The sequence below is a fragment of the Choloepus didactylus genome, chromosome 22, assembly GCF_015220235.1.
Source record: "Choloepus didactylus isolate mChoDid1 chromosome 22, mChoDid1.pri, whole genome shotgun sequence".
NCBI classification, from domain to species: Eukaryota; Metazoa; Chordata; class Mammalia; order Pilosa; family Megalonychidae; genus Choloepus; species Choloepus didactylus.
This window is the reverse complement of record NC_051328.1, coordinates 13,680,470-13,689,993: the sequence shown is the minus strand read 5'-3', so window position 1 is coordinate 13,689,993 and position 9,524 is coordinate 13,680,470.

Below are 9,524 nucleotides of genomic sequence, written 5' to 3'. Positions count from 1 at the left end.
GGGAGCGCAGAGCTTAAATTTTAATTGCCACCACTTACACAACTGGGAGATTTCACTTAAAAATTCAGATTTGTGCTTCTGTTGAAAAGTCAAGCCTGGTTCTGCATTCCTCAGGGTGGCAGGCGTGTGGAGCTGAGGAGGAGCGAGTGCAGGTGGCTTAGACCTCTGTCCCCACCGGGCCCTGTTGCCTTACACCCGCCTGCTTTACCCATTCACCCTCTCTGTCCAGCTCCTGCAGGAATTAGGCTTGGGGACCCTGTTTTAGATTCAAGGAACCCAAACCCCACCCCGGGGGCTGACATACTGACATAGAGAGGATCATAACGCCTTCCCCATTCCCTGGACAAGGTGTGCAGACTACCAGTGAGGCATCAGACTGCCCAGGTTCAAATTCCAGTTCTGCCACGTCCCCACTGTATGGCCTTGGGCTGCTTCCTGTAACTTCCCCGAGCCTCAGTTTCCTCATCTGCCACAAGGGATGTGAACAACAGTATCTACCACCTCATAGGGTTTGGCTAAGGATTAATGAAGTTAAAACACACAAAGCGCTAGACCGTAGAAAGCACAGGGGTGTCAGCTGTCATTATCCTCACTCCGGAGGCTGTCACAGAGATCAGACTGTACAAGTTGACGCTCAGGGAGCTTTTAGATGCAGAACAAAGATGAGAGCCTGTTGCATTTATGACCTGGGCCAGGTGGAGCCTGAGCCTACCACGAGGGGGTGGCCACCCGAGTTCAGAGGCAGCTGGTCGGGAGGAGCCAGTGGCATGGAGTCTGCAAAAAGCCTGGGGACCAACTACTCCCTGGGTGACCTTGCAAGTCGGTTACTCTCCCTGACCCTGTGAAATTAAGGAGCTAGACAAATGATCTCTGGACCTTCATCTTCTTATCCGAAATTGAATGCAATCATTTTTTTTTTTTTTTTTGAGTGCTTTATCATGGGCTAGGTACATATGTGCTCCACGAAGGGAAGGGGTAGTGAATGGGGCAGCTCAGTCCCTGGCCTCGCGGAGTTTGCAATCTAGTGGGGAAGGCCGACATGAAGTCATTTGGGGTGAGGAGTACGACAGAAGGGGAGGTACGGGGGACCTTGGGAGCCCAGAGCAGGGAGAGCTACGTCAGCTGGGGCTCCAGGGAAGGAAGCTGGGTGGATGGAGGAAAGGACGTTCCGGGCAGAGGGAGCCACAGGGCATAGGTGTGGAGGAGCGTGAAAGCTAAGGCGTGAGAGGCTGGGGACGGGCAGGAGCTGGGGCTGGTCAGCTCTGAGGGGCCCCACTGTGGACAGGCTTGTAGGAAGATCTCGAAGGGTGTGACGCTAAGGCGTGCCAGAATCGGCTCCACCACGTTAAAAGATCTCCCTCTGGCTGCAGTGGGGAGAATGGACCAGACAGGAAAAGAGTGGAGTCTGGAGAAACCAGCAAAATAGGCAGTTGAGTTAAAAAAAACTCCCTGGGTGGGGCAGGCTGCCTGTGATTCTGTCCGATCTTTACCAGCTGTTTAGGTCCCATTTATGCTCCATTCAGGTGTCTTTTGATATTCCCAGGCACTGCTGTGCTTCTCTGAGAAGTTCCCTACGTTTGCCGACCACATCTATGTCTGTGGAGAAAGCTACGGGGTGCCAGTGTCCGTTCCCTCCTTGAGAGCACAGATTGTTAACAGTCTGCCTTCCCCCAGCTGGCTAATCAGGGACCAAACACCAGTAACTGCTGGAGATCCTTATCCTTTGCTTTAAGGACCTTCTTTCCTTCCTTCATTCTGCAAATATTCTCCATGCCAGGCACTGACCTGGCACTGGAGATATGGCAGAGGCCAAGACAGACAATGGTGACCAAGGACAACAGACAAGGCCTTGAAGGCACTGAAATTGTAGGTGGGGGCAGTAGACAATAAACATGCCCATGCAACATGCACAAGGCCATTTTGGAAAATGATAAGGGCTGTGAGGGAAGAGTGACTGGAAGAAAGAGAGCTCTTTAGACAGCACAGTTGGGAAGCCTTCCGAAGAAAGAGACAGGTGAGCTGAATGGTGAGAAGGAGCCCGGAGCTGGGAGAAGAGTGGTTCAGAGAGAAGTCCAAGACAGCAGCAGAGGAACTCACCCCTCAGTGTCAGGTACTGAGCAGCGGAAGGGTTCCATGGTGGTTGGAGCAGAGTGAGCTGGGAGGATGTGGCCAAGTGAGGCTGTAAGCCTTGCAAACTTTGGTAAGGATTTGGGATTTTATGGAATTACATAGGAAGCCCTGGGAGGGTTTTTAGCCAGTGGATGAATTATGGAAGGCAGAGAGTAGAAGGAGGGAGACCATTTAGGGACTGTTGTGGTGATCCAGGCAGAGACAAGAGTGGCACATGGCCATGGAAACAGAAATAAATGCAAGGAGGTGGAATATATTTGGAGGCTGGAGATTGAGCTCTGCCCTTGAACCTTATCCCACCTGCCTTCTCACAGCCTCGTTTCCCTGTCTGTAAATGAGGCTAATCTCAAAGATGTTGGCAGCTCTGGGATTCCAAGTATGGTTTTGTGCTAATCCTGCAGGAGGCGGTATAGTCAAGTGGCTGACAGCGTAGGACTGGGCATGATTCCAACCCGGATTCGAATCCTGGCTTTACCACTGACTGCTGGGTGGCCTTGAGCAAGCTCTTATACCTCTCTGTGCCTTGGCTTTCTCATCTGTACAATGGGCCTGCACATAATGGTACCTGCCTCAAGGTTTACAGTGAATAAAGGAGGTAATGAATGTGAAGTGCTCAGAGCAGGGCTGGCACTGAGTGAACGCACAGTTAAGATTAGGCATTTCACTGTTACCATCTTGAATTCCCTTGTCTCTCTTCTGGTTTCAGGGCTTGGGAGTGGGATGACCAGCTACCGGCTGAACAATCACACTCTGATAGAGTTCGGTTAGTACTGTGGCCTCATTGGCAACGAGTAAGCCCTATCTCCTCCTTCCAGGCCCTTATCTTTGGCACATAGTGGCCTTGGGTGCAGGTGGCTCTCTGCCATCTTTCGGCCAGACATGGGCAGTGCCACCAGCAGACTGATTTAGTTTGATGAGGGCTAAGAAATTCAGCAAGAAAGGGGGCAACTGCCACAGGAAAGGAGGTGGATAGTGCCAGTCTCTGCCTACAGTCTTTGGGTGTCCGTGAACACCTACTTCTGCTCTGAGGGCACCTGCAACTTCTTCAATAACACGGAAGACGACTGCTTCAATGCTGGGAGTCACCCCTCTCCTTGTTGGGGGGTTGGGAGAGCAGAGGAAAAAGAGCTCCGAACATCCCAGGGCACAATTGTATTCTTACACTTACACACACACACACTTCAAAGTTTACAAAGCATGACATTTCCTTCTCTGACCTGCAAAGCAATTGCACGAGGCTGGCACATTGGTAGGGCTCATATTATTATTAAAATATCTTATTCCCTTTTGCTTTTTAAATTGCAAACGTAACACCTTGTCCTCCTTAAAAATTCAAACAATGTGGAAGTTTAGCATGTCCCGGGCTTAATTTTGTTGTTGTCTAGCCTAGGCCTTACTATCCCCATCCTGCAGATAGGAAAACAAACTACTCCAAGGCTTTCCAGACATTTGGAGGCAGACTGGGGACTAGAATTTGGGTCTTTGGCGTTGCAAGGGCAGGGTTTCTCCCACTGCCTGTGAAGTCTCCAGACTCTTCCCCCTGCCCACCCTAATCAAGAAACTCTACAAAAGCCTTGGCCTCAGCAGATAGCATTCACTGGGAGATAGGCCTGCCCCAATTCCTGCAGCCCTGTGTGCGGCCCCACCTCCACTGTCACTCCCACCCCAGAGAGTGTGCGGATCTGAATGCAGATGAGTAAAACTTCTAGGGGCAGCCCAAAATTGGCTATGATTTCATTGCAAAAGTAATCTGTTGCAAACTTCAGCCACTCTATTATATTTTAAAAAATCAACAGCAGGCATTTTAAAACTTCAAATTCCATGTGAGACCAAGGGAAGAGATGTTTAGTTGGTGCGAGATCTATATTTCCTAAACAATTTTACTCATACAGTTTGTTCAAGTACCATAATTACATGGAACTTTTAATAGGAAGTGAGACCTGGTAGGTTTGTATAGGTTAATGTGAAATAGAGACACATCCCAAAGTAATTTGGGCAGAGAATAAAAATATATATATGCAGGGCCCCCCTGAGGAGCCAGGGGAAAATGCAGAGGTGTTGGGCTTCCTTACCTGGATTGTTGCTGATGTTCTCACAAACATTGAGGACTGGTGGTTTGATGTGCCGAGCCCTCTATCACAGGGCTTGCCTTTATGAAGCTTGTTATTGCAAAGGAGAGGCTAAACCTGCTTATAATGGTGCCTAAGAGTCTCCCCGAGTACCTCTTTGTTGCTCAGATGTGGCCCTCTCTCTCTAGCTAACCCAGTTCAGCAGGTGAACTCACTGCCCTCCCCCCTACATGGGATCCGACACCCAGGGGTGTAAATCTCCCTGGCAATGCAGGATATGACTCCCAAGGATGAATCTGGACCCGACATCGTGGGATTGAGAACATCTTCTTGACCAAAAGACGGATGCAAAATGAAATGAAATAAAGTTTCAGTGGCTGAGAGATTTCAAATGGAGCCGAGAAGTCACTCTGGTGGGCACTATTACACACTATATAGATAACCCTTTTTAGGTTTTAACGCATTGGAATAGCTAGAAGTAAATACCTGAAACTATCAAACTGCAACCCAAGTAGCTTTGACTCTTGAAGACAATTGTATAACTATGTAGCTTACAAGGGGTGACAGTGTGATTGCGAAAACCTTGTGGATCACACACTCTTTATCCAGTGTATGGATGGATGAGTAGAAAAATGGGGACAAAAAAACTAAATGAAAAATAGGGTGGCGGCGGGGGGTGATTTGGGTGTTCTTTTTTACTTTTTTTTTTTTATTCTTATTTTCACTTTTTCTGATACAAGGAAAATGTTCAAAAGATAGATTGGGGTGATGAATGCACAACTATATAATGGTGCCGTGAACAACTGATTGTATACTTTGGATGATTGTATGATATGTGAATATATCTCAATATAATTGAATTTTAAAAAAAAACAACAGCAGGAGTTCTCAGAGGAGACGGGTGCCCTGGGGCAGGGGTTCTGACCAGGCCCCCTGCACTGGTGCTGAGCCCTCCCAGTTCTGATTAGATCCAAAAAGTGCAAATGCCTTAGACTTTCTTTTTGACTCTGGACAAAGGGTTATTGTTCACAGGGTTTCTTTTCAGGTCACCAAAATTTGGTTTTCAAACAAGAATTAGCCTTTTATTAGTGTTTGCTGGACACATTGATTCAGATTTCTGCTGGAAGTTTGGTGCCATGCAGGCTTGCAGTGTTCCTGCTGTGCATGCCCTGTAGAGAGTTAGAGTGCCCCCAGGGGTGGGAGGGGGGCGTGGGCAGACCCGAGAGTCTCTGATGTCCTCTAAAGGGCCAGTTTTTTTTTTAAAGTGTGAACCCTGGCCCATAGAGTATAACTGAGTCCACTGGTTTGGTAGAACTGGTTGGTACTTGGTAGCACCTCTTGTGGCCCGAGGGTCACAGCAAGCAGCCTCAGCTTCCTGGGGGTGTGATATGGAAGTGCCCCCTGGGGTCAGCTCCAAGACTGCCCTCGCCTCCAAGAGGACAGAGGCCACAAGTTCAGGCCCCCATGCTTCGCTGGCGGTTGCCATCTTATTGGGGGGTCAAAGTAATTGAGTCCCATGACTGGAAGGGCTGCAAATTGTGTTTTCACCCTGTATTAGCGTTGTCTAGGGAAACAGGTTCAACAAGAGATATCTATAAATATAAGATTTATAAAATTGTCTCATGCAACTGTGGGTACACACGAGTCCAAATTCTGTAGGGCAGGCAGCAAACTGGCAAATGCAATGAAGATGTTTGAGGAACTCCTCAGGCAGCAAATTGGCAACTTCGATGAATGTGTTCGATGAACTCCTCAGGAAACGCTTCGCTGGTTAGCTGAAGAAAAAGTGAAGGTCCTCTATCTGTCTCACTTAAAAGTCTTCAATTGATTGGATTAAATCCAGCTGACTGCATTCTCTCATTGCAGAAGACACACCCTTTGTTGATGTAATCAGTCACAGCTGCAGCCAATTGACTGATGATTTAATAAACCAGCCTTCTGGTTCATTAATTAGCCACAAATGTCCCTGCAGTAACGGTTAGGCCAGTGCTTGCTTGACCAGACACCTGGATGCTATCACCTGGCCAAGTTGACACATGAACCTAACCATCACACACCCTCAAGCTTTCAAAGACCTCGGACTGATTCTTCTCTGCAGGTCCAGGAAGCTTATGGCATGATTCAAGGCATTGGCCTCAACATCTACAGCCTCACCCTGCTGTGGGGCATGCAGCTACCAGGGGTATTATGCTGCAGACATGAGCAACCTCTTCCAAAAATACCAGTTCAGTGTGGCCACCCCAGTAAATGGTTGGTCAGGTGGGACATGGGATGGTGAAGGCAGGTCTTGTTCTGGAAATAATCATTTTAGGTAACCTTGCACCTTGCACTAGCCCAATCCACCACTGCCTCTTGCTTGGTTTATTACATCCTCCTAATTAGGAAATTCGTGCTGCCACTCTTGTTCCTACTGTCTCTTTTCCTTGCAGTGGTCTTCTAAAACCAAGGTCAGATCGTGTCAGAACTCAGCTTCAAACCCTTTATGGCTTCTCTTCTTACCAGGGTGGAAGCCAAAGTCCTTGCCATAGCCTACTGGATACCACATGTTCTCACATGTTCTGGTTCCTCTCTGACCTCATCTCCTACCACTGTCCTCCCCTGTGTCACTGCTCTGCTCCAGCCTTGCCTGCAGATGCAGGAGACTTAGCCTCAGGCCTTTGCACTTTCTGTTCCCCTGCCTGGAACCCTCTGTCTTGGGATGTCTGTGTGGTTTCCTCCCTCATTTCCTTCCGGTCTCTGCACAGGTCCTCTCTCAGAAAATATCTCCCCACCTCCCCATCTATCATTCTGCCCCCTTGTTCTGCCTCATTCTTTTTTTGAAGCACTTTTCTCTGCTTGACATTGTTTATTTATTATTGTTTATTCCCCCCTCCCCTTGAAATGCACGATCAATGAAAGCAGGAAGTTTGCTTTTTTACTGCTACCTTACTAATATCTGGCACCTAGGGGCCACTTGGTAACTCTCTGTTGAATGAATGACCGAGTAAATGAACTCTTTCCATGCCTGGCACTGAGTACTTTAGACACTTGATCTTGTTTAACCCTCACAACAATTCTCTGCAGTAGGTACAATTATTATCTCAAGTCCACAGATGAAGGAACGGAAGCTTAGAGAGGCGGTGTTCTAGCCCAAGGTTACACAGCGGGGGCAGCGCTGGCGTGTGTGTGAACCTGGGTAGTCTGACTCCAGAGCCCGGACTGTAGCACCCAGGGAACCTCGCTCCGGCTTCCTCGGAAGCACCCTCATGTCCATTGGGTGTTTTCTGTGCCAGGGCAGCCTTGGCCTGGGGTCAGTGTGGCCTGAGCCCAAAAGGGATTGGGATGGTGGGGTAGGTAACCTGGGCAAGGTAGACAGGAAGACAGGTTGAATGACGGGCTGCCCCTCCTCCATCCAGCTCACTCTCCCTGAGAACCTGCTTTTGGAGGGTGGAGCAGGGGCTGCTGTGGGCCTCAGAACGGTTCCAGATGGAAGGGTCTTAGAGACCATCCAGGCCAACTCTCCTGTCTTACAGAAGGGGATTCTGAGACCTGAGAGGGGAAAGGACTTAGCCTCTGTGGGAAAGGGGATGGGCAGAGTTACAGAAAAGGCTTGGGGGCATAGGACATGGAAAGGGTTTGTGGGACTCTAAGTGAGCATCTCTATGGGACTCATCCCAAGTCTAGGGGGTATGGATATGGAATAATGGGGTGGGGAGGGGAATAATTGAGGCTTTGAACACCCTTCCCACTCACCGTACTCTCAGCCTCCAGCCTCCCGGTGGCCCCATCCCGGGGGAGCCTGAATGCCTCAGTGCCACCGCCATGTATGTGTGGCTCAACTGTAGTGACCTGAGGCAGGCCCTGCACACCCCCATCTCCCTCCCTGCCTGGGAACTGTGCAGGTGAGCCCAAAGGGACCTGGGCGGGGGCACCATCAGGTAGAGAGGTCTTTTGGGGGGAGAGGTCAGGAGGAGAAAGCAGGGTCTAGAATGTCTTCTAGGGCAGGGAGTTCATTCACTGCCATGTCAGAGCACCTCTGACCTTTGAACACAGTAGGCATTCAATAAATACTTGTTGAAAGAAGAAATGGATGAGGGAGAGGCACATATTGCGTTTGGAGAGGGAAGCAGAGGGGTTGCAGGGAAGGGGCTAGGGTTCAGGAAAAAAGCGTGGGAAAGAGGGTGGTCCTGGGGGAGGGGGTAGGTCCATGCTCAGGGGCAACTTTTTGCTGATGGGAGGCAGGGTTAAAAAGGGGCCCCAGAAACCCCTATTCCCAGTTGCCCCAAGTCCCAGAGTAGACACAGCTGCTTCTCCCTGAAGCCCCCAGGATGCCTCTCAGCACCATCGGACTGGTACATGGACATGGGCCCCTTTCTACCAGGAGCTGCTGCAGCGCGACCCCCGTGCCCTAGGCTACAACGGGGACACAGACCAGGCCTGCAACTTCCTGGGTGGGGAGAGGTTTGGGGAGGCCGGGCAGAAGCCGGGAAGACATCACGCCCTGCGCCCTGCGGGGGAGGGTGGATTCTGGGGAAGCGGGTGTGGGGGTGGGCTGGGGGATGGGGTGGGCTGCAGCCCTTCGTTGCTTCAGAAATCAGCAGCCTGGGGAAGACTCCCTACAGCGCAGCCCCCAAAAGGAGGGCATTCTGCCTTGGGGAAGAACTGTTAGGAGGAGGAGGCCAGTAGATGGTCCAAGGTCAGAGCCCAAGCAGTTCTCCCTTTCGTTCCAGAATGGAAGGAGATCCTGTCCCTCCAGCTATCCAAAGCCCAGCCTCATCCAGATCTTACAGAATGTGCTGATAAGTTCTTTCCCAAAGAACTTTATTAGCATTTATATGTGTGCAAATCCTCCCCACCCTCCCAGCTTACAGCTCCCTTCCCCCCCAACCCCCCTCCCAGTTTACAGCTCCCTTCCCCCCCAACCCCACCTCCACAGCCCACTCCAATCAGGCTTCTGCCCCCTCATTCCACAGAAACTACTCTCCAAGGTTGAGCTCCGCTGGCCGAGAAACTACTCTCCAAGGTTGAGCTCCGCTGGCCGAGCCTGTCGCATAGCTCAAGGGCATTGTTACTCCCCTCCCTGCCGGACCACTCAGAAACACTCTGAACTCCCTCAGTTCCCTCAGTTCCTATGGCCTCAGTTGGCCTCTAACTGTCTCAAGCTTCCTCAGCTTCTTTGCTGGAGACTCTTCAAGGCAGCAGCTTGATCGCCTGTCAGCTACATCTCCAATCTCCCTGAGCTTGAGCCACTTGACATCTCCACTTGGGTGAACCACAGACACCTTAAACCCCAAAACCAAATTCATCCTCTCTGCCCCCAAACTTGCTCCTACAGTCTCCTTGTCC